This window comes from Mauremys mutica, chromosome 12, assembly GCF_020497125.1.
Source record: "Mauremys mutica isolate MM-2020 ecotype Southern chromosome 12, ASM2049712v1, whole genome shotgun sequence".
NCBI lineage: Eukaryota > Metazoa > Chordata > Testudines > Geoemydidae > Mauremys > Mauremys mutica.
Window position 1 is genome coordinate 11,473,127 of NC_059083.1, and position 24,256 is coordinate 11,497,382.

Below are 24,256 nucleotides of genomic sequence, written 5' to 3' on the forward strand. Positions count from 1 at the left end.
GCGACTGCGGCTCAGGGAGTCACCGGAGCACAACGTGAACACAGGTAAAGGAATGATTAAGTCAGGGGTGAAAGTAACTTCCAGGACTTACCGGTACTGCTGGAGTCCTGAGGGGGTGTGGCCTCTCAAGATTGAAAGGTCCTGGAGCATCGGCTGTGGCTGGGAGCCCCAGGGCCTTTAAATTCCCCCCGCAGCTCTGGCAGCCGGGTTCGAGCGTGGATTTAAAGGGCCCGGAGCTCCCATGGCTGTGGGGAGCCTGAGCCTTACCCGGCTGGAGCCAGGATTTAAAGGGCCTGGAGCTCCTGCCGCTCCAGAGAGCCCTCAGCCCTTTAATGTCCCTGCCCCAGCCTGGGTGCTGGAGCTGCGTGCAGGGGAATTAAAGGGCTCTGGGATCTACGCAGGCCACGGGGAGCACTGAGCCCATTAAATCCCGGCCCCAGCCCAGCTGCTGGAGCTGTGTGGGGAGGAGGGGGAAGATTTAATGGGCTCTGGGTTCCCAGCAATCCGCATGGAGCTCTGAGCCCTTTAATTCCCAGTCCCAGCCCAGCTGCTGGAACTGCAGGTGGGGCGGGGGGAGATTTAATGGGCTCTGGGTTCCCAGCAATCCGCAGGAGCTCTTGAGCCCTTTAATTCCCAGCCCCAGCCCAGCTCCTGGAGCTGCGGGGGGGATTTAATGAGCTCTGGGCTCCCCGCAGCCGTAGGAGTTCTGAGCCAGAGATGAAAGTAAGCTGGTACGGGCACAGTTACAGCATAGTGACAAGAGCCAGTACGCTGTGCTGGACCGCAACGGCTTCCTCAGTGGGGATTTAAAGGGCTCAGAGCTCCGGCAGCTGCGGGGAGCCCAGAGCCCTTTAAATCCCTCCTCCCCACCCACCGCAGCTCCGGCAGCCGGGCGGGGGCTGGGAATTAAAAAGCTAGGTAATCCCAGCAGCGGCAGGAGCTCAGGGCCCTTCAAATCCCGGCCCCCGCCCCGCAATTGCTCTGGCTCCCCGCAACCGTGGCAGCTCCGCGCCCTTTAAATCCACACCCGAATCCGGCTGCCAGAGCTGCGGGGGAATTTAAAGGGCTCTGGGCTCCCTGTAGCCACGGGAGCTCTGAGCCCTTTAATTCGCAGCCCCAGCCTGGCTTCCAGAGCTGCAGGGGGTATTTAAAGGTCTCTTGGATTCCCGCAGCTGCGGGATCTCCGAGCCCTTTAAATCCTGGCCCCAGCCCAGCTGCCAGATCTGCAGGGGGAAATTAAAGGGCTCTGGGCTCCCCGCAGCCGTGGGATCTCTGAAGCAGAGATGAAAATAAGCCATTATGGTCCAGTACGGCATACCAGGAAGAGCCAATATGCCGTGCCGGACCACACCGGCTTCCTCAGCAGGGATTTGAACGGCTCAGAGCTCTGGCGGCTGCAGGGAGCCCAGAGCCCTTTAATTTTCCCCCGCAGCTCTGGCAGCCGGGCTGGGGCCAGATTTTAAGGGGCTCGGTGCTCCCCGCAGCCGTGGGAGCTCCGGGCCCTTTAAATCCACACCGGAATCCGGCTGCCGGAGCTGCGGGGGGAATCTAAAGGGCTCGGGGCTCCGCAGCGGCCTGAGCCCTGGGCCCTTTAAATCAACCCTGGGCTCAGGGGCAAATTAAAGAGCCTGGGGCAAATTAAAGACCCTGGGGCTCCCATCCACAGCTGGTGCTCCAGGACCTTTAAATCTTGAGAGGCCCCGCCTCTTCCGGTTGAGGCCATGCCCCCTCAGGATTCCGGCAGTACCGGTAAGTCCTGGAAGTTACTTTCCCCCCTGCTGTGAGCCCTTTAAATCCCAGCCCCAACCCAGCTGCTGGAGCTGCGTGGAGGGGAATTTAAAGGGCTCTGGGCTCCCTACAGCTGCCGGAGCTCTGAGCCCTTTAAAGCCCTGCTGAGGCTGAGGCGTTGTTAAAGGTCTCCAAGCAGATTCCTGGCTCTTTGGCGGGTCTGGAGGAGGTGTCCTTGTAGCACTGACTAAGCATTGTCAGAAAAGTTGCCCAGGCCTATGGGGGGTGGGGGGAACCATTTTACAAAACTGAACTTTACCAACTTTCTCACCCACACCTATGTATTCACTTCAAATACAAAACCTCACAGAACAACCCAACCAATAAGCAAAATATATTTACTGGGCTTCATCCATCCATCAGTCACTGATGCTGGTGAATTTTCCCTTTCAGCTGTCTCGTTCCCTTTTCTTCTGAGCTTGTTTTCCCTCTGCTCTAGGGATCTCTCATGTTTCCACCGTACTGTGGAGCAAACAGCATTATTATAAAACACAGGAAACCCTCTTGTAAACTTCAAAACTAAATATTCATTAGGGGTTTTTTTCTGTTTAACAAGTCACAGCTTTAAACCAAATCACCCAGTTCAGGCTGTACAACAAACAGGTTTTGAGTTTATTTCTACCACTTAAAACGTAAAACAAAAAACAACAAACAAACAACAAAAACCTCAAAAACATTTTTAAAAATACATCTCAATTTGCAGAATAAAAACCAAACTGCTTTTAAAATCCATTTTAAACCACATTTTGCACAGGAAAAAACCCCTGTTGGTTTGAAACCAACCAAGTATTTTTACACCCTACACCTATGCCTTGCCCAGACCCCTCTCACACACAAATCAGCAGCTTTAGAAACACACCAAACCAAGTTTGCCTCCATATACTTTTCAATAACACCCCTCCCCCCACATGCTTTTAAAAACCAGTTGCAAAAAAGTTCCCTTTCACTAAGGGATCCAGTGTTGCAGGCACATGCTGGTCCTGTTCCCTCCATGTGTGTTTGGGCCTTCAGGTTAAAGAACAAGCAAAAATGTTAGTGACTATTACCACCAAATCCCTATACAAACTGTGTAATAACTAAAGGTTTTAAAAACAATATTAAGCACAACTATAGTTAAAATGGTTTTTACCTTGGCCTGGTGGTGAAGTGCAGCTTAAAGTTACTGGGTCCATGCTAAGCAGATCACACTGCAATGAAGATAGGCACCATTATTTTCCTAAGACAGCCTGGGCAAAGAGTGGCATTATACAATATATAGGTTCAGAGTTCAAGCCAGCCAGCCGTACCTCTGTCTGCTGTCCAGCAGCCTTTCAAGAAAGTTTCTGTTGAAAAGAACAGTCTCCAACAGACCTGAGGTTTTTATACCATCTTAGCCCATTGTTTCCAACAGACTTCAGCATAGTAGCTAGCAGCTTAATTTAATTCCCACAGCTCTGAACTAATAGATCCTTAAGGACTTTAGGAACCCGTCCCGCAGCACCCCCTGTGGTGATCTGGGGTGGGGGGACCAAGCTGTCTGCACAACAGGGCTTTTTTTTTTCTTTTTTCTTTTTCTCTGTAAGTTAAAATAAATGTTTCTGTGGGGCCTTCTTAGAGTATTGAACAGTCCCCATTTCCAAGCAGGGGGCCCTTTGCAGAGATCAATGAATGTCTTGGGGCTTGAGTTGTTTTTTTTTAAACACGTTTCTTTCATGCTTAAAGTTTGGGGTGGGGGTGTTTTCTAGAAAGAATGACCCAGAGCATTCGACCAACTCCAGGGCCATATTTAATCTGTCCAATAGTGTTCCACCAGCTCCTGGGGTCATATTGAAACTGTCCAATAGCATCTGTGAATTCCTGAGGTTTTATTTCATTTCATATTAATCAGAACTCACCATCCACAACCACCCACCCACATCAAATTTAACCCTATGGCACCAAGGGTAAGTAATCACAGTCACCCTGGCTATTCAGTGAGGGGGGAGTGGGGTTTAAACCCACTCAGTTCAACAGGATAAGTCAACTCTATTGTACTCAAACACAGGTCTGAACAGCCTGTTTGTTTTACTGTAAGCACATTTCTTAGGATTCCCCCCCACCCACCCACAACATACATTTCAGCTTTTTGCTGTAAATGGGTCACTTTTACACACAAAACCCCCAAGCGCTAGGTTCTCACACACAATTGATTTTTGATTTAAAAGACATACAGCTCCTTGAAACCAAGCCAAGATGCTTCATTAAAACTTTTAGCTCACTTAAGGGCCAAAGGCCTCCAAACAGAAACATAGAGAGTCACAAAGCCCTTTTCAATAGGGTTTGTTTTTTAAATTTACAGCTACCAAGTTTTCTATCGTGTGTTTGTCCCCTCACCTTTCTCTAGCTGAATCCTTTTAGATTTCTTACAAATAGTCTTTTCCTTAAGCAGGGATCTGTAACTTTTTGTGCGGACTAGATGGCCAATATCACGCCGTGTCGTGGAAAAACGCCCCCGCGTTGTATTTGGATCAGAATCGCCCGAGGCCCCTTTATTACGAGCATGCGGGGGGGGGGCACAGCAAACTGGCGTCCCCCTGAATAGAGATTTTTCAACAGGTTTTATAGCAAAAACCCCACAATTCGTGATACACACGTCCTTGTTCACATGATTGCCATAACTGGAGAAATGCTGTGCAAGTGAGTGGAGACCCTGACTGTGTTTTAAAGAAAATGAACCAGAAGGTGCCTGCAATTTTTCCACTCCAGCTGTAAGCAGGTTATTTTCTTTAAAACACAGTCAGGGGCTCCACTCAATCGCACAGCATTGATCAAGGTCCCCCCTTGCGCTGAATGTTCTTGGCTTAGGCACAGACATTGCACAGCAGAACCTCCGGCAATAACCGTGTTTCATCATCTTTCCAAACCCAGTTCAGCACATAGGCCCCAGAGCTTGTGGTTTATATCCACTAAAGTCCAAGTCACCCAGTCATGGGCCGTTGGCCTGGCAAATCTATGACACGGCCCTCGCATTCTTCACAAAGCTTTTCCCTCAGGCAGTGCTTAAGGGCAGCATAAACAGCAACACATACAATAGTCCGCGTGACTTTTTTACGCTCACAACGTGGCACTGGCTCAGTTAGTTCTATGCCAAGCCTCCTCCGAAACACCTCATGGCCATCATCCTCAGAGTCCTCGTCAACAATTTGTATCGGCGTTGAGCAAAACCAAGGTGGGCCCGGTTATCTTCGCTGCTTCATGCAACGCTGTCCAGGGTTTCCAGGCCATGTAGGAAGGCATCATTGAGCTGTTGATTTTCAGAACAGAAACAGTGTAAGCAGCCCACTGCTTGTTTTTAGATTTACACAACCCCCGGTTCCTTACCCATTAAGAAGCGATTGCTTCTTAACCATTCATTAACCTGTGTGACGTCTTTTCTGTTCACCTTCTCCACCGGTGACACCCCTGAGCCTCAATCACACTCCATCTCTAAGGGGGTGGACAAAGAGAGGCCACCATGCTCATTGGGGTGTCTCACAAGCAGTTGGGTTTGGGGTTCTGGTTCCGGTTTATCCATCAATGGCTGGGCCGAAGGGCTCCCCTCAGTCACTCCCTCCTCCTCCTCAGCACTGTCGCTGATGTAGCGCTTTCTCCGTGCATGGTCAAAGACCCTCGGGGCTAAGACAGAGTCTGAAGTTCTCACGGGGGTGGTGAAGGAGTCCAGGTTTCCTCTCAGCAGCCTTTCCACAATTTCTAAACCATGTGTCCTTGGTAAGAGATGGCCTCATCTGTCCGGTGCTGGGACTTATGGGGTAATGGTGCTGCACTCTGATTGGCAGAGGGCCTTGGGAGGAGTTCTTAGTGGGGTCACACGGCCCACTTCCGGACGGGTCACCCTGCCCCGGAATTCTCCCTGATTGGTCAAGATCTCCTCTTAGGGCAGTCCTATTGGGTCAAACCCATCCTAATTGGTAGATGGCGGTCGGAGGAGTTCTTAGAGGAGTCACACGACCCACTTCTGGATGGGTCACCCCACCTCAGAACTCACCCTGACTGGTCAAATCTCCTCTCAGGGTGGTCCTTCTGGGATGAAACCTATCCTGATTGGTAGAGAGTGGTGGGAGGAGTTCTTAGAGGGGTCACATGGCACACCTTGCTACCAGTCATGTGGCCACCTTGACCCTGGAGTTAAAACCCCCCATGGGGCGGGACTTTCGGTGACAGGTGGGAGGGACTAAGGGGTCAACGGGTAGGGCTTGGGAGGGTCAAGGGGAGGGGTTAGGGTTTGATTAATGGTGGCGTTCCTGATAAATACCAAGATTACATGGATACCTTAGAAAGAAATGTGGACTTGTTACCTCTGGACCGGGACTATGACTGCCCTATTGACCTACCACCTTGGTTGAAAGTTGCTTTTCCCTGTATTTACGCATTGTTGGGACCAGAATTAGTGGATATCCCTGCGTACAGTCATGAAAACCGGTCCTAAGAGCAGGCCCTTTTGGGGAAGAAGAAATGTGGGACTCTGCTACGCCTCTCTTTAGACAATCAGCTCCTGAACAAAGCAATTATTTGAAACCATTACCCTCTGCTGTGAATCCCACAATTGTTGGCTCACAGGAAATCTGCAAAGAGTTTCATCAACCTTCATCTGCAAGGATTTCCAATCTAAGGCTCGTTTGGGCAAGGGACAAATGGAAGACAGATTTCAAAACAGACGATGGACATTTTAACAGTCTGATATGCTAGTTGAGCTAACTCATGGTCCCCTGACCTTGCAGCACTTCATCAGTGATGTATTTGGGGACAGTGTCATCTATGCGGGTGACATACGTCTCTTTTTGGAGAACCCAGAGCAGCACACGCAGCACATCCGAACCTGGAGAGGTTTCGGAAGCATGGTCTCAACGCAGAATTGGAAAAGCGGAACCTCCAGCCAACTCTCCACAGAGTTTTGGGGGTACATCCTCTCCCCAGAAGATGTTACAATTGATCCAAATAAGGTGGAAGCCATTCATAAATGGGGCGAAGTTGGAAGTCCTCAAGAAGTGCAGCGCTTCCTAGACTTCCCTCGTCCTGTGAAATCGAGACGTGCTGGCTCTCAGTGATGCTTAGACGGAAAACCACGCACCCCACACAGAGGTTGGAACCATCCACTCCCAGGTTGTCCTGAGGAGCCATGATTTCTCCAGGAGCTGGGTAAAGGGCGCCGGGATCAGTCTGTCAAAGGTAGGGGAGGGTCGTGTGAGGAGAGGGTCTAAGAGAGGAGGAGCGTGGGCTAGGTTCTGTATTTGGGCTTGGCAGGGATCGAGAGAAGGGAGAGGGCTGTTAGGGGGCAATGCGAGGTGGGAGGGGAGTCGGAGATGGGGGCAAGGCCAGAAAAGTTCAGCTGCTTTAGATCAACTGTGCCAGAGAATCACTGGTTGAAGTGACTGAAAGCTCTGAGCTGGGGCTGGCCAAAATCCTCCTCCTCAGATGGGAACATCCCAAAAGTCTGCAGAAGCTCAGCCTCTGAGGTGAACGTTGTGGCCCAAACCTCTCTCTGCTCTGTACCTCACAGGATTCCAGCCGGCTGTTCCAATCCAGGAGGAAAACTGCCACCGAAGTCTCCAAGCACCTGGGCAGTGAAGTGCCACTTAACCCCACTGTGATGCACAGACCTTGCCCTGGCTGTCTGCACAGGGCTGAATTTCACCCCTTCTGAGTGTAAGGAAATAATTGGCTGAAGGCCTTTTTCTTTCTGGATGTCTGTCTAGTGGGAAAGAACCATGGGGATTTTTAACCTGTTTCGCTCCCATGCCTGGTGCTTTAATGATGCAGAGAAGGGCTGATGCATTGGTTGATTTCCCCACCTTTTAATCTACTCTCTTCTTCTCTTTTAACAGGTATTCTAAGCCCCCCCACCCCCGTGCATCATATGAGCATTATTGGGGGCGCAGATTACATCAGACCTGCACCTGAATAAATAATAGGGACTGAAATATGCAGACACTAAAGTTCTGCAGCCAAATTCTCAGGAACCTTCCTTTTCAATATAGGATCAGGATTTTGTTTTGAATTGTTTTATTTTTTTAAAAAGTGCTGAGTAGATGCTACACTGTAAGAAATGGAAACAGAAGCAAAAACTGAAAGACTGTTACTAAAACCAATGAACAGCTGCAGAGAGTGGAGACCCGGCAAAGCAGACAAATGAATCCTGTGAGTAAATAACCTGAAAGCAAATGAGGAAGAAAACCTCCTCTGGGTAATTGTGGCTCTTGGGACCAAAATCAGGTTCCTGGTACGTAGCCTGGCTGAGATCATCCCTTTGCCCTGGATCCCAGACCTGGGATTCAAATGTCATTCTCTGTGTGGTGTCCTTATTTTATTCCTAGGAAAGGGATCCCCAAAGGAGGTGCAAGGATCCGGGACTCTAGTGTCTGCCAGAAGCTTCAGCCACTTTCACAGGTAGAAGTCACTGGCTTTCCTACAATGCCACTAGTGCTCTTCCTGGTCTCCAGATCTGCTCCCTCCAGCAGGACAGAGACACCCCTTAACTCCCCGAGTCCTGATTTCCTGCCATTCAAGGGGCTGAGGGTTTGCATTGCCTCCACCCCAAACATCCGAGACTTTTCCTATGGGAATCTCCCTAGAGCAGGGAAGAAATCTGTTCTTCCATTAGAACCAGTCTGCTCAGTAAATCCACCCACATTGACCTCATCTCAGCTGCTTTGTTTATCCGAGATTAGTGGTATCTTTGGAAAACCCTTAGGGTGTCGGGGTGTGAGGTGGGGCAGGGGATGCAGGAGCTCCAGCAGATTCCCCTGAAGAACACCACCCTGTCTTTCTCTGCTCAGGTTAGAGCTCGCCCTCCATTGCGGAGGTGAAGACCGGATGGGAGCTGCTGGATTGACCTTGATGTGCCATGTCCTTGTGTGGATGAAGGACCTACATCTCAGGGGTGGCCAGCAGCAGATGTAACACCTGTGTCCAGGAATGGGCTAAATAACCTACATTGAGAGGTAAGTAAAATCATGGCCACATGTAGACATCACGGGAATTGGTGGGGATTGACCCAGGGTCCTTCAGCACAAGCCCCTCTCATTCACTGTCAACAAATCCAGCTCCACCCACTAGACCACACCCCATTCCAGAGCCCCAGATCCCAGGAGCCCTGATTCTCAGACCCAGGGCTCACATCACAAGGCCAAACCTCCTCCTGTTATGGGCGCTGCAGAAGGGAGGATTGGCAAAACCCCCCTCTACATTTCCCCCTGTCAGAGACTGCGGCCACGGGTGACAAGTGAATGAGCTGAGATCTCCCCTGTGGGAATCCGAGGGGCTGCACATTTGGGGTTTCACATGGACGGCCTCTGGCAGCCATTGACAGAGTGTTCCTGGGAGGAGATTTTCCGTCTCTCACAAAGGGTTTCTGTTCCCCCAGATCTCAGCCGCTCAGCAGAATGTGGGAGAGCCGAGTGCTGATGGGCTAGAGGGTCCCAGGAGTGGCTGTGCAGCAGTGGCAGGGTCTGCAGTCACCATGGGCCACACCCTGCGCTCCAGACAACCCAGGCTGGTTCCCTGGATTGCAAAGGGGACTCTGGCTTGGGGAATTGGTGCTGGTGCCTGTGTCCACAGCTGGGATATTTTCCTGAGGCTACTCCATGGTCCAAGAAGCGCCATGAAAGCAAGAGGAGAATGGACATTAGAGAGCGAGGCCGGGACCTCTGCGGGGCTGCTGCAGTCAAACATCCACAGCCAGAAGAGAGACGATGGGAAACGCGCTTCGCTGGCTGGCCACAGCCGCAGCAGCTGTCTCAGAAAGCTCTGCTCATGCTCCAGCCAGCAGAGGCAGGACGAAGAGCCACACAGGGAGAGCCTGGCTTGCAATTAGCAAGCTGCAGTTTTTTCAGTGGATTATGCTGCCCTGACCGTCTATTTCCTGCAATGTGCACATCCAGCCTCCCTGGCTGACCTCAATGGAAGTTAGGTTCTCCGTGCCCACAGGACAGGGCTGGCCTTACCATGAGGCGAACTGAGGCGGCTGCCACAGGTGCCAAACTGTGGCAGGGCACCACTAGGATCCAGAGCGTAGAAAATTGTGTCTGGTGCTGGTGCATATGTTTTCTCTCTGCTGGAGATGCACAGAGATGGTGGAGTGCTGTGCTGGAGGAAGGGGGAACAAGAGACATAACAGGCAGGCAGGAGAAAAGGGGAGAGGGAATAACAGAAAGCAACAGGAGCTGCAGGGAGGGAGAGGAGGAGGAGCCTCTTATGTACCTCTCGAGCACCCCCAGGAGTCTGGACAGATTAACACCAGCTTGTCAGGGAGCTTCCTATTTCCTGCTGCTTCCTTGAACCCGCTTGAGGAGAACAGGCAGTCAGTCAACTGAAGTAGTAGGAGCCAGTTAGGCCCTTAAGATGCTGATATCTTCCCTCATGCAGACCCTGCTACCAGCCTGCTTATTTGTCCCCTGCCACTCTAGCTGGCACAGAACAGCAGTCATGAGTGAAAGAAGAAAACGCCCCTCTGGGGCAGCATTCAGAAAAGGAAAGACAGCAAAGGAAGCTTTTCTGTCTAAGCAGGAAGGAGCTCTCCTGAGATACACATGGTTCACGTTGAGCCTTCCGGCCCCAGTGAGGATGTGAGTGGTGAGGAGATGCCTGATCTTCCAGGTAGACAGAGTGCAGGAGACCTGGCAGCTACTGCAGCATCCATATCTCCATCTCAAATGGATGTAACCATGCACATTCCTGAAGAAAAGTGTAGATTAGAGAAGAGTGTGGTGGAGGCACAAGATACAGCTGCTGCTGAGTTTAGTTCCTTAAATCTAGATGATCCAGGACTGTGGACCCACTTGAGCAGTAGCCTGAGGGACTTCCTTGTACTGCCTGGGCCACAGCAAGTGAAAAACTTCATGTTCCCCAAAGAAAATGAAAATAGAAGTTTCCATCCAACACATTCCTGGTGTGAAATCCCCAATGGTGACAAAGCGGAGAGGCCATGGCTTATGTACTGTGATAGACCCAGGGCAGTTGGGTACAGCAGAATAGCAGAAGGCAGATATACTGGCCACTGGATTAACAGTTTTCTGTTCCCTGACTGACCAGAGCAGGGGCTGCTCCAGGCTAATGAGAACACCTGTCTCTAATTAACCTGTAACGAGTCAGGTGAGGCCATTAAGTAATGTGACCACCTGACTCTAATTAAGGCCCTGCTGATACTATAAAAAGGGCTCACTCCAGTCAGGCAGAGGAGAGCCAGGGATCCAGAGGAGAGGAAGTGCAGCTGAAGGGCTCGTTACTGAAGACACCCTCAAACCATCGTTAAAGGAGCCCTAAGGTAAGGGTGAAGAAGGGAGAAGTAGGAGAGCTGTGGGGAAGTGGCCCAGGGAAATGTAGCAACTCTGGCAGTGAAAGGTTGGCTGCCAACAATTGCTACCATTAGGGTCCCTGGGCCGGAACCCAGAGTAGAGGGCGGGTTCCCCCCAACCCACCACTACAGGAACAGCTCCTGGAAGGGGAAGTCAGGTCCCTGTCAGGACAGGAGGCTGAACAGAGACTGTGGGAGTTCTCTCACCAACCTCTTTGCAGCCTATGATGAAAAGGGCTCAGTAGACTGTAACTGCTGCAAAACGTCTGTTAGGCCTGGTCTACACTAGGACTTTAATTCGAATTTAGCAGCGTTAATTCGAACTAACCGCTCAACCGTCCACACCAGGAAGCCATTTAATTCGAACTAGAGGGCTCTTTAGTTCGAATATGGTACTCCACCCCGACAGGTGGAGTAACGCTAAATTCGACATGGCTAGCTCGAATTAGGCTAGGTGTGGATGCAAATCGAACTTAGTAGCTCCGGGAGCTATCCCACAGTGCACCACTCTGTTGACGCTCTGGACAGCAGTCCGAGCTTGGATTCTCTGACCAGCCACACAGGAAATGACCCGGGAAAATTTGAATTCATTTTCCTGTCTGGGCACTTTGAATCTGACGTCCTGGCTGGACATCGGGGCGAGCTCAGCAGCACCTGCAACGATGCAGAGCTCTCCAGCAGAGGAGTTCATGTTATCCGTGAATAGAAAGAGGGACCCAGCATAGACTGACTGGGAACTCTTCGATCTGATCGGTGTGTGGGGCGAGGAGTCTGTGCTTTCGGAGCTGTGCTCCAAAACAGGGAATGCGAAGACCTACGAGAAGGTCTCCAAAGCCATGAGAGACAGAGGATACAGGCGGGATGCAACGCAGCGCCGCGTGAAAATCAAGGACCCCAGACAAGGCTACCAAAAAATCAAAGCGGCAAACGGACGCTACGGAGCCTGCCACCACTGCCCCACCAGTGACTGTTGACTCTGACGATGGGACAGTGTCGATGGCCAGTTCCTCGGTGATGTTCGCGGACGGGGAAGATGAGGAAGGGTTTGTGGAGGACGAGGCAGGCGAGAGCGCTTACAACGCTGGTTTCCCCGACAGCCAGGATCTATTCATCACCGTCACTGAGATCCCCCAACAACCCTCCCCGGCCATTAACCCAGACCCTGAATCAGGGGAAGGAGCAGTCGGTAAGTGCTTTAACCATGTTAACTTTTATTCTTAATATAACAGGAATCTTAACTGTGTGAAAAGGAGGTCTCTCTAGATATGGGGATAGAACAGAAATCATCCTTGGAGATCTCCACGAAGCTCTCCTTGCGTTAATCAAAAAGCATCAGCAGGAGGTTCCTGGGGAGAGCTGCCTTATTGGGTGCTCCGTGGTAGCACAGTTTTCCGCGCAAGGCTTTCATGAGGTACTCAGGGAGCACTGCCTCCCCGAGCACGGCTGCATCGGGCCCTGGTTCGTGCTAGCTTTCACGCAGTATGTGCTCTCTATCTCCTTCAGTGACCCTCCTCAGGGTGATCTCGCTCGGAGACTCCTGCATCTAATTACGGTAATTACTGTAATTTTACACCTGGTCCAAAGTATTTTTAAAAAATCTTCGGACAGATGGCATAGCACAGACTCAGCACGCAGCTGCGTGACGAGCGTAACGGAAAGCCAAAGAATATAATGGACGCTCATGGAGGGAGGGGGGAATGAGGACGCAAGGTATCCCACAGTTCCTGCTGTCTCCGAAAAGTATCTGCATTCTTGGATGAGCTCCAAATGCTTCTACGGTCAAACACAGTGTCTGCGGTGGGTCAGGGCATAGTTCGGCAATTTGCGCACACACCCCACCCACCACCAGAAGTGAAAACAATCCTCTGACTCTTTTACATGTCACCCTATCTTTACTGAATGCTGCAGATAGACGCGATGGTGCAGCACTCAACACCAACATCCTTGCTCCCCCCACGCTATGGATGGCTGATGGTACAAAAAGATGGGTATCCGTCCTCATCATCAGCCTATTGGCACATGGGGCAGTGCAAAAGGGTTGGTAACCATGCCGACTAGCATCAGTAAGGTCGATCAAGGGCGCCTGTCCCTAATTTTTGATGGCAGATGGTGCAATATGGCTGGTAACCGTCCTCATCATTGCAACAGGGGGCTGAGCTCCATCAGCCCCCACCCTTCATTGTAAATAAAAGATTCAATTGCCCCTGGACTAGCAGAGGGATGATGGGCTCCTTCATCCACACTCCTTAATGTCCTGCCTGGACTATCATTGCAGCTGGAGGCTTCCTTCCACTCATTTCTCACAAACAAGTCACTGTGTCTTATTCCTGCATTCTTTATTACTTCATCACAGAAGTGGTGGGACAATGGTATGGTAGCCCAGGAAGGCTGGGGTAAGAACGGAATGAACAGGTGTTGTTGTTGCAGGAGCACCCCCTGTGAATAGCATACAGCTCATAATTTATGCAGGATCGGACACAGAGCAGCTGTGCTCTCTGGTTCTATGATACAGTGGTTCTCTAGTACACTTGCCCATAATCTAGGCAGGACTGATTCTATTTTTAGATACCAAAAAGGAGGGATTGACTCAGGGAGTCATTCCCAATTTTTGCTTTTGCGCCCCTGGCTGCTCGGCCAGGGGCACTTATGACAGCAGCAAATACTGCAGTGCAAAAGGACAGGTAACCATGCCTATCTTATTACCATCTTATTACCAATTTATGGTATGGTAGATGGTACAATATGGCTGGTAACCATCTCTGCTGTCATGCAAAAGCAAAAGCATGCTGCTGTGTAGCGCTGCTGGCCCGCCTCTGTCAGCGGCATCTAGTACACATACGGTGACATACACAAAAGGCAAAACAGTGTCCATGGTTGCCACGCTATGGCGTATGCCAGGGCAATTCTGGGAAAACGGGCTTGAAATGATTGTCTGCCGTTGCTTTCCCGGAGGAAGGAATGACTGGCGACATTTACCCAGAATCCACCGCGAAAATGATTTGTGCCCCAGCAGGCACAGGGGTCTCAACCCAGAATTCACAGAGACAGCCTAGACTCAGTTAATTGTTCGCAAAAATGTATCTTTGCAAGGAATTCACTCCGTTTCCCATCTCACAGCTTCCACTGTCTCCAGACCTGCCACAGCATCCCCCTCGCAGAGGCTGGCAAAGATTAGGCGGCGAAAGAAAAAGACAAGGGACAAGATGTTCGAGGAACGTATGGGCTGCTACCTAGCAGAGGCGGACCAGCAGAGCCAGTGGAGGGAGACCGTCTCTCTGTGCCAGCGCTCACACAGCGAACGGGAGGAGAGGTGGCGTGAGGAAGACAAGCAGGCAACTGAAACGCTGCTTGGACTAGTGAGGGAGCAAACAGACACGCTCAGGCGCCTTGTGGATGTTCTGCAGGACCGCAGGAGGACAGAGACACCCTGCAGTGTATCTGCAACCGCACTCCCCTGCCACAAAGTCCCATACCCCCCTCACCGAAAATAATCAGGAGGAGGGGCGGCCGGGGACGTGAATACTGTCACTGCACCACAGCACAGTGCTCAAGTACCCAAAAGCTCTCATACCCTACATTTGCCGAAGTCCTTCACTTCCAGACTCACAGTAGTCCCAATCCCAGTCCCATCCCCTAACTGTCTACTTAATTAATAGAAATGCTTTGCTGTTAATTACTGTTTCCGTTATGTTTTTTCAAAGAAGACTGTGTTTGAATGGGGGGCGTGGGGAAGGGGGTGGTTAATTGCATAGGACAGTCACCTTTCCCAGGGTACAGACACGGGGGCAGGATCAGCAGTGGGTCACACACACGGTGCAGTCAGTAGGCACCCTGGTCGTTTTTTGGAGGTGGTTTCCAGGATCTGTGTGGGTGGGGGAGATGTGACTTTGCAGCAGGGGAGGGCGGTTACAGATCTTATACAGTGGTCCTTGTCCTGGACCGCTGAGTCACGCAGCTGAGGAATCTGTATCCGTCCTCCTCCACCACAAGGTCACATATCCGCCTGCACACAGAATTCCATAAAGAGGGATGGCAGGCTCCGTTGAAAGAAGCATTCCGGCACTGCGGACCGCTCTAGGAGCAGGAGCCTGTCATTCCTTGAGTTTAGAGGCGGTCTTTACATCACCGCACACCCTACCCAGCACAGTCTGCCTCCCAGTTTCAACCCTTTAACGCAAAGTCATGAATAAAGAAACCTTTCTTCAGTAACAATGGGACATGTATTTTATTTTTACACGTGTGTTGGAAGTGGGGGAAACGGGGTGAACGGGGTATGTAACCGAAGAGGAGAGTCAACAGTCAGTGGGTAAAGAAACAGGGGCAGGTTCAGCTTCTCTGTAAAGAAACTGAACAGTCACAGGTCACGCTGCTCGCTGGTATTTGAAGAGTTCCTTGCCGCTGTCCCAGGCGCCTGTATAGGGCTTCATGAGCAAGTGCATTAGCGGGCAGGCTGGGTCCCCGAGGATGACTTTAGGAATCTGCTCATCCCCAACAGTTATTTCGTGGTCCGGGAAGAAACTACCTTCCTGCAGGCGTCTGAGCAGCCCACAGTTCCTGAAAACACACGCATCATGAACCTTGCCCGGCCACCCGACGTTGATGTTTGCAAAACGTCCCCTATGGTCCCCCAGTGCTTGCAGCACCATTGAAAAGTAGCCCAATTTCTCATCAGCTGACTGTGGAAGAGGTGGACGATAAAGTGCGAGGAGGAGAAAACGGCGATGATCGCAGCGGGCTCCATGCTTGCAGTGCTGTGGCGTCCGCGCTGTCACTGACCAGAAAAGTGCACGAACAGATTGCCCGCAGGCGCTTTCAAGGAGGGAGGGAGGGAGGTTGTGATTGACGGTTCAATGACGACACTTACCCAAAACCACCCTCGACACATTTCTCCCCCCAGCAGGCATTGGGGGCTCTACCGAGCATTCCAATGGGCAGCGGGGACTGCGGGAACTGTGGGATAGCTTCCCACAGTGCACCGCTTCCAAAGTCGACGCTGGCCCCGTGAATGTGGACTCAGAAATTCGAATTAGTGTATTTAGTATGGATACACAAATTCGACTTCATAAGGTCGAATCCACAAATTCGAACTAAGTTGATTCGAAATAGTCTTGTAGTGTAGACAAGGCCTTAAAACCATGGTTGAGATTTTAAAACCAAAAAAAGGGAGTTGGACACCCAGTATTCATTGCTTTTAATAGGAACTGGATGTCCAGATTTCCTGGGCAGCTTTGAAATCTCAGCTCGTGTATATAGGACTGTTCCAGACGGGCTACTCGATGGAATGGCCCTTTTCTTTCCTTTCGGCTGCTCCGAGCAGCACAGTGTCAATGCTGTACTGCAGGAGGTGCCCTGGCATAATTCACACGGAGTCTTTCCCTGGGAAAGAGAGTGATCCTTGTGCAGTTGACAACATGATTCACCTGATAAGCGGGTCAGACTCTCAGCTAGTATGAATTAGACTCCAGTCGAGCGACGGCTGATTCACACTAGCGGGGGATCTGGCTCTATTGACTATGGCTGATTTGACATTTACACCTCGGTCTCCGCAGCCCCAAGAACAGAAGTCAGGGAGGGGAAGTGACCGGAGCTGTTCTCTGCTGCAAATCACTGTGGGAAACCACTCAGGAAGTGTGACATAAAGAACTTTGGAAGTAGAAATGAACAGCTTCTGAATGTAACGCCTCTGCAACTCCTTGAAAGCACCCACCTCCCACTGCAACAGCTTTGCTGCTGCTCAGTGAAATTTCCCACTAAACTGCCCTGCTTCTCCCCCTAAGTCCACCGCCTGCAGCCCCATCACCTCTTCTGCCCTTTCCATCGCCTCCTCAAGCCCTCGCCTCCTCCCTGCCCAGGATCTGGCCAACTTCTGCAAAGAGAAAATGGGCTTAATCCCACTTTACTTCTCATCTTCTTCCAAAAGCACCAGGAGGCACCACTGTGTTAAATGCTGCATAGACCCCAGCTGAGATCAGGGCCCCGTTGTGCCGGGCGCTGCACCAGACACACAGCGAGAGACAGTCCCTGCCCCAGCTGAGATCAGGGCCCCGTTGTGCCGGGCGCTGCACAGACACACAGGGGGAGAGAATTTCAGCGGCATTTCGACGGATGCTCGACTGCTGCCACGGTCCTTCGTCTGGCGCCCGCCAGATGAGAAAGGTTGGGGACCACTGAGCTATGCGCATTTAGAGAGCTCCACCACCTGGTGATTCAGTGCACTGACATGGCCAAATACAGATTCCCATAAAGAAGTTACAAAGGGAAAAATCCTGCAAGTTCATGCAGCCCTTCACCCCGGGGGGGGGGGGGGGGGAGGAATGCAGGTTACCCACTTGTGTAGCTTTACTAGGGATTCATCTTGCCCTGATCCTGCAAAGACTTAAGCATCTGCCTAACTATAAACATGAGCAGACCCAATGAACTTCAATGGCATGAATCATGAGCCGAAAGTTATACATGGGCATCTCTGCATTTCACCCCCATCGCCTTTTAGTTGACCCCCCAGACTAATCAGGGCCCAGATTTTCTAGAGATATTAGTCACTTCAGGGGCTGAGTTTGCAGGGCTCCAACTTCAGAGGCCTTAAAGGGGCTGATCTTCTGGGGGTGGGGTGCTCAGCACTTTCTGACACTCAGGCCCATTTGTGGGGTCTAAAATGGGATTCCCAAAATCACCAGTCTCTTTGGAAAACCTCAGCGTGTGGTGCAGTTAAGTCAGATTGCTGAACGCTGCAGCCCTGGCACTGCAGCAGAGACACATCACAGCCAGCAAATAGCAGCATGGGCTTGTGAGCAGGTATTTAGGGCCAGCTCAAAGCCCATTCAAGCCAACAGGCCTCTTTCCATTGACTCCAATGGACTTTGGATCAGGCCTCCAGTTGGGGAATACAGGGTGAGGGTCTAAAGGATTTATTGGCATACGTTTGGGTTTGTCAAGCCCCTCCACACACACACACACACACACACACATACACACACACACACTATCCCGATTCCCACAAGTGTCACAAGGCCTATTTGGGTCCCCACAGAAAATGCTGAGTACCAGCCCTCTGAAAATTAGATCCTTTTAAGGCATCTCAAGCTGAATGTCCAAATCTCTACTCACTGGGGCAAATCTGGGGCTAGAGCCACCTTAAAAGCCATGTCCGGCCTCACTCTGTGACTTAAAGAGCTTGGGAGAATTGGCTGCTACTGGGAATCCAGGGAGCAGAGACCTTAATCAAGTGGAGGGTCTCATCAGGGACTGGTAGCATTGTATTACCTGTGAGACCACAAAACAGCTACAACCGTGTGTGATAATGACCGAGGCCGTGTTGTTTGTGGCAATGATCAAACAAAACTCTCTGATATTGATGGATACAGTAGCAAACAGTCCTGATTTTTCCCACAGTGTTGCTGTTGGGGCAGAGGCATATTGACTCAGCTTCCTGGCCTGTGAATTATCAGATTTTTCTGTGGTTTGAACAACTATTAACTCTCATCATATTTGGTGATTTTTCACAAGTCCCAGCTCCCGGAGTCAGGGGATCATGGGAGAATCTCAGCTTTCATTTTAAAGAGAAGAGTAAGTTTCTAGCCCTTGTGATTGGGGGAAGGCAGCTTGAAGCATACAACAGAGGATGAGCACTGCATGCAGGTAAAATTCCACTTGTACTTACACTCAGACACAACCGATTGGAGGCTGGACTGTTACCAGAGTGATGAGCACGGTATAAATACCTAGACAGGTGAGCAGGGACACCAGATATAGCCTGCGGCTGGAATAACTTCTCTGTGCATCAGGGACCCCAGGGCTCGAGCCCTCATCCCCAGGCACTGCACAATTAGCACCTTCCAACCTGCCGCCCAGTGACCTGCTAACACAGTAGTTCTCAAACTTTTGTACTGGTGACCCCCTTCACATAGCAAACCTCTGAGTGCGACCCGCCCCCCTTATAAATTAAAAACACTTGTTTATATATTTAACACCATTCTAAATGCTGGAGGCAAAGTGGGGTTTGGGGTGGAGGCTGACAGCTTGCGACCCCCAGTAATAACCTCATGACCCACTGAGGAGTCCCAACCCCCAGTTTGAGAACCCCTGTGCTAACAGTTGTCAGAATAGGAGCTGAACTCTGACAGAGGACTCCAGTCCTGGCCTCTGATTGGTGGAATGCTGGAGGTCCTGATTGGTTTATAGCTTCTATTTAAACCCAGCATGCAAAAAGAAATTGTCTGTACAACTGGGTTCTTCCCGCTCAGGACTGGTTCCCCTGCAACACCTGCTCCTACTGCCTGCAGCTGATCTCCTGGTAACCTGCTCTGGGTGTCCCTAGCCTCTGCCAGAAGCTGGGAATGGGCGACAGGGGATGGATCACTTGATGATCCCCTGCTCTGTTCATTCCCTCTGGGACACCTGCCATTGGCCACTGTCGGAAGACAGGATCCTGGACTAGATGGACCTTTGGTTTCACCCAGTATGGCCGTTCTTATGTTCCTGTGACCTTGCCTGCCTCCTTACTTCCCTTTCCAAGCTGAGACCACAACCCAGAAATCCTGGCCCTAAATTTCCCCCTGCTCTAAGCACTTGTCCCCCATCACTTAGCAGAAACCGAAATAGAACCCAGGAGTCCTGACTTTTATCTGTCATTTTATTGCCCAGTTTGGTGAGTTCCTTCTGTAACTCTTCGCAGTCAGCTTTGGATTTAGCTCTCTTGAGTAATTAAGTATTTTCGGCAAAGCAGTAAAAAATATTATTGGTCCAATAAAAGCTATCACTTCCCGCCCTTGTCTCTCTAATATCCTGGGACCAACAAGGCTACAACAACACTGCATATAATGAATGATGTTAACAGTGCTGGCGCCACCATCTGGCCATTTCATGGCACTGGCTGATTATAGCACTTCCAAACAGTTTGCTGAACAGTGTAACTTATCCACACACCAGCTGTGGGAGAAGGGAGGGAGGCACAGCTGGGATGCAGCTAAGTAGGTGGTGTACATTAAAGAGTTAGAACTGATTCTGATCTCACATCAGTTTTACACTGCAGTGGGGTCACTCTGGACTTACATCAGGGTCACTGAGATCAGGATCCAGCCCTAACTCTGTTGAACTGAACAGTCGCCCTCTGAGCGGCAAAGAATGTGAGACAGAGAAGGCCTTATGGCTGTGGGGAAAGTCCAAAAAGTGTGACCCAGAAAAGGCTCCAAAACCAGAAGGAATTAAAAAAAAACATTTTTTTTAAATTTCCTGGCTTTTAACCCAGTCTCATGATTTTGGGGAGACCTAGCTTGTGATTTTTGAAGGCTTGGGGCTGGTTGTACCCAAACAATCTCAAACCAAAAGCCATCTCCCAGTTTTAAACAGGAAATCTGAACAGCCAATGCAAAGGAGCGAGAGAATGCACATTCAACCGTGTGTAGTCAACCCCTAGCAAAATGTGGCCCTGGTCTGTGACTTGGGCTCTTAGGTGATACCACAGCACAAATAATGAACAATAATAATGTGTCAGTACAGCACCCAACATCTCCTAATCCATGACAGGGGTCTCCAGGTACTACCACAGTCTCTAGGATAAGATTGCAGCCTGGTTCTACGTGTGTCACTCTGAAGCCTGGAACATCTCTTGAGTCAGTGAGAAGCAATTGAAACAGCAACAAGCCTGTCTGAGAGCTGCTTTTGTTCTGAATATCAGCAGGTTGGATCATCCCTGGGATTCACGTTTTGTTACTGTCCAGTTTTCAAGTTCTCAGCCATTTGGGGTTTACGAAGGATACCCTTGTGGGGTACAGCTACGGTCTATGCCACGCCAAGAGTCCTGGACGGTTGTACTATCAGAGGTAACTCAATCAGTCTCCACCCTTACTCTGCAGAGCAGGGCTCGGCAACCTTTCAGAAGCGGTGTGCCGAGTCTGCATTTATTCACTCTAATTTAAGGTTTCGCCTGCCAGTAATACATTTCAACCTTTTTAGAAGGTCTCTTTCTATAAGTCTATAACAGGGGTAGGCAACCTATGGCACGCGTGCCGAAGGTGGCCCACGAACTGATTTTCAGTGGCACTCACACTGCCTGGGTCCTGGCCACCAGGCCGGGGGACTCTGCATTTTAATTTAATTTTAAATGAAGCTTCTTAAACATTTTAAAAACCGTATTTACTTTACCTATAACAATAATTTAGTTATATATTATAGACTTAGAGGAAGAGACCTTCTAAAAATGTTAAAATGTATTACTGGCACGTGAAACCTTAAATTAGCGTGAATAAATGAAGACTCAGCACAGCACTTCTGAAAGGTTGCCAACCCCTGGTCTATAATATATAACTAAACTATTGGTGTATTTAAAGTAAATAAGGTTTTTAAAATGTTTAAGAAGCTTCATTTAAGACTGGTGGCCAGGACTGAGGAAGTGTGAGTGCCACTGAAAATCAGCTCGCGTGCCGCCTTCGGCACCCGTGCCATAGGTTGCCTACCCCTGCTGCAGAGAATTTGCACACAAGAATTTCCTTGCTGGTATGAGGCGGACCGAGGGGTGTTGGGACAATTTGTACAGTGGGGAGGCCGAGAGCCATTGAACCAAACTGTAAACCCCGCATATGATGCAAACCACTTCAAGCCAGAGGGTGTGGCAGCTCCCCCAGCACCCCTAGTTCCAGCACCTGTGGGCAGACTGTACAGAGGGTGGACATCTCCGCCACAGCACAGGCTTTCAGCGACTGGAATTAACTAACACAACAGCTCCCTCTAATAGTTTCTGCTGCCTCTGGATCAAACCTCAAGCAGTGTGTCACCCAGTCAGGGGCGGGTCTTATCTCTGACAGCACCCAGGGGCCTGTCTTGCGTTCATGCCTTGGCAACACGTGCCTAGCAGGCCATGCCATCTCAATGCACTGCTCTTTGTATAACTAACCACTAGCTGTCGCTGCAGGTGCACGTACTGTACTAACCCTTAGCCACACCTCTATCTCTGCTTGTGTGAGCAGCTGTGCATTCATAGGAAGTACATCCTGGGTGTGTTTACATCCCACTTCTGTACAGAGAGGGGAAGGTGAGAGTCTCCACCGGTAGAGTAAGGAGGAGTATATTTATCCCTGCGCCTCTGGGATGCAGAGAGCAGAAGGGGACAATCTCCCACCGCTGGCTGGGTGGCTGTGTGGATTTCACTGGCTGATCTGGGTGGATTCCCTGACCCAAGGACCGGACCTTAATGCCAAGGAAAATGATACTGAAGAAAGGAAGGAAGCAGGATCTGCAGCCAAAGCATCTGCCCCCCTGCACATGGTGCGTGAGTGGGATGGAGAGAAGGGAGCGCAGACAAAATGGAGTGGGGCTCGGGCTTCTGCTCTGGCCCCTGCCCCAGCAAGTCTAAGCCAGCCGTGGGCACACCATTAAAACTGGGTCTTGACCCACTTTGGGGACCCAACCCGCAGTTTGAGAACCGCTGTGCCAGACTGAACTAGACGAGCTGTTGAGGTCCCTTCCTGGCCTACATTTCTATGATCTGATTCAATGAGTCTATTATTACCCCAGTCACAGACCAGCCCCCACTGTTCTGGGCGATGTACGAACACAGAACAAGAAGAACGTCTCTGCCCCAGAGAGCTGCCAATTGGAGTAGAAGAGATGGAGACAGACAGGGGAGAACCAGGAAACAATGAGGTCGTACTGTACTGGCCTGAGAGGTTTGCCCCTCAAGACTCACAGACGTTGCATTCTGGGAACTAAGCACCACATGCGAGAGTGAACCACTGCAAAAATAAAATGCAGCCAAGGCGACATCGGTTTGTGCAGACGCGTATCTGTTCCCATTGGGACTGATGCTCTGCAGACAGACAGCAGCTATTAAACAAGGGGCTGTGGCAATGCCAGACTTGGCCCCTGGTAACTCAGCCCCACTGCAGGGAGAGCAGCATGGACAGACTGGTCCTTCCCTGGTGATCACGTATCCGGACGTCTGCCAGTCCCCACACAGCCAGACCTAGCTCATCCCCTGGCTGCCCCTCTAGAGAGCCCAACGCTCCATGGCTCTGGGCAGCTGCTGGGTGATGGGAGAGTGGCACAGCTAGAGCTCGAGCGTGGCTGTATCTCCGTGCACTGAGCCTGCTTATGGGGTTTGATTTGCATCTGTTTTTCCAGAGCAACCCTGTGCCTGAAAGCATAAATGTGTTTGTGCTGCTGAACTACCTTAGGAGAAACCGTAGAGGATTCTGATCTACAGCCCAACCACATCCTCTCTCTGCGTCATTTAAACTGTTAGAGTCACTTTCAGTATTTAACTGCACAACTTCATGTCAGGTCTTTAACCCAAGTTCTTCTGCTTCTTCATTCACCTTCCTTTGCTAAACTCCTTGTGGCTAAATCCTTTAATTCCACGCAAATGCCTTTATTCCCCTTTTTTCCAGAGTAATTTTTACCATACTTTCCCCCTACTGTCCTTGCTCTTAAAAACAATTCAATAGTTCTTAGCTCAAACTTTCCAGAATAACATCCCCAGGCAGGAACCAGATGTGGAAGAATTTAGTCCAAAAGACTAAAAATCAGAAACTTAGAATCAAGTGGGTTTATGATAGAAATACATCGGCAGCCATAATTATTTCTGTGCGCAGTGCTCCTGATATAACTCATTGTTATGGTGACTTCATTTTTGGAGTTATACATGAGGACACTTTTCTGTTCTGTCCTGTACAGGTTTTTATAACCTGCTTATCACTTTAGTGGGCCATCAACACATAGCTGCTAAACAGAATAAAGTATTTGATTTTGCTGCACCCAAACAAAACGCGAGAACTGAGTTTTTCTCCGACAAAGGAGTTCTTGTGGCACCTTAGAGATTACATGAAAGGGGTCACCAGTACAAAAGTTTGAGAACCACTGCCTTAGAGACTAAAATTTATTTGGGCATAAGCTTTCGTGGGCTAAAACCCACTTCATCAGATGCATGGAGTGGAAAATATAGTAGGAAGATCTATATAACAGTACATGAAAAGATGGGGGTTGCCTTACCAATTCTAACATGTTTTCATGTACTATGTATATATATCTTCCTACTGTATTTTCCATTCCAGGAATCTGATGCAGTGGGTTTTAGCCCACGAAAGCTTGTACCCAAATAAATGTTAGTCTCTAGCAGTGGTTCTCAAACTTTTTGTACTGGTTACTCCTTTCAAGTAGCAAGCCTATGAG

At 50.2% G+C, this 24,256-nt stretch overlaps 2 long non-coding RNA genes across 2 annotated transcripts; both read left to right on the forward strand.

Annotated features, from left to right (window-relative positions):
* Positions 1-6,907: 6,907 nt before the first annotated feature.
* LOC123345228 lies at positions 6,908-7,644 on the forward strand. The gene is made up of 3 exons (XR_006572755.1): positions 6,908-6,972; positions 7,304-7,449; positions 7,629-7,644. It is a non-coding gene; the product is annotated as an uncharacterized LOC123345228 (long non-coding RNA).
* Positions 7,645-7,896: 252 nt separating this feature from the next.
* On the forward strand, positions 7,897-9,934 carry LOC123346451. The gene is made up of 4 exons (XR_006572991.1): positions 7,897-7,941; positions 8,118-8,190; positions 8,580-8,744; positions 9,167-9,934. It is a non-coding gene; the product is annotated as an uncharacterized LOC123346451 (long non-coding RNA).
* The last annotated feature ends 14,322 nt before the right edge of the window (positions 9,935-24,256 follow it).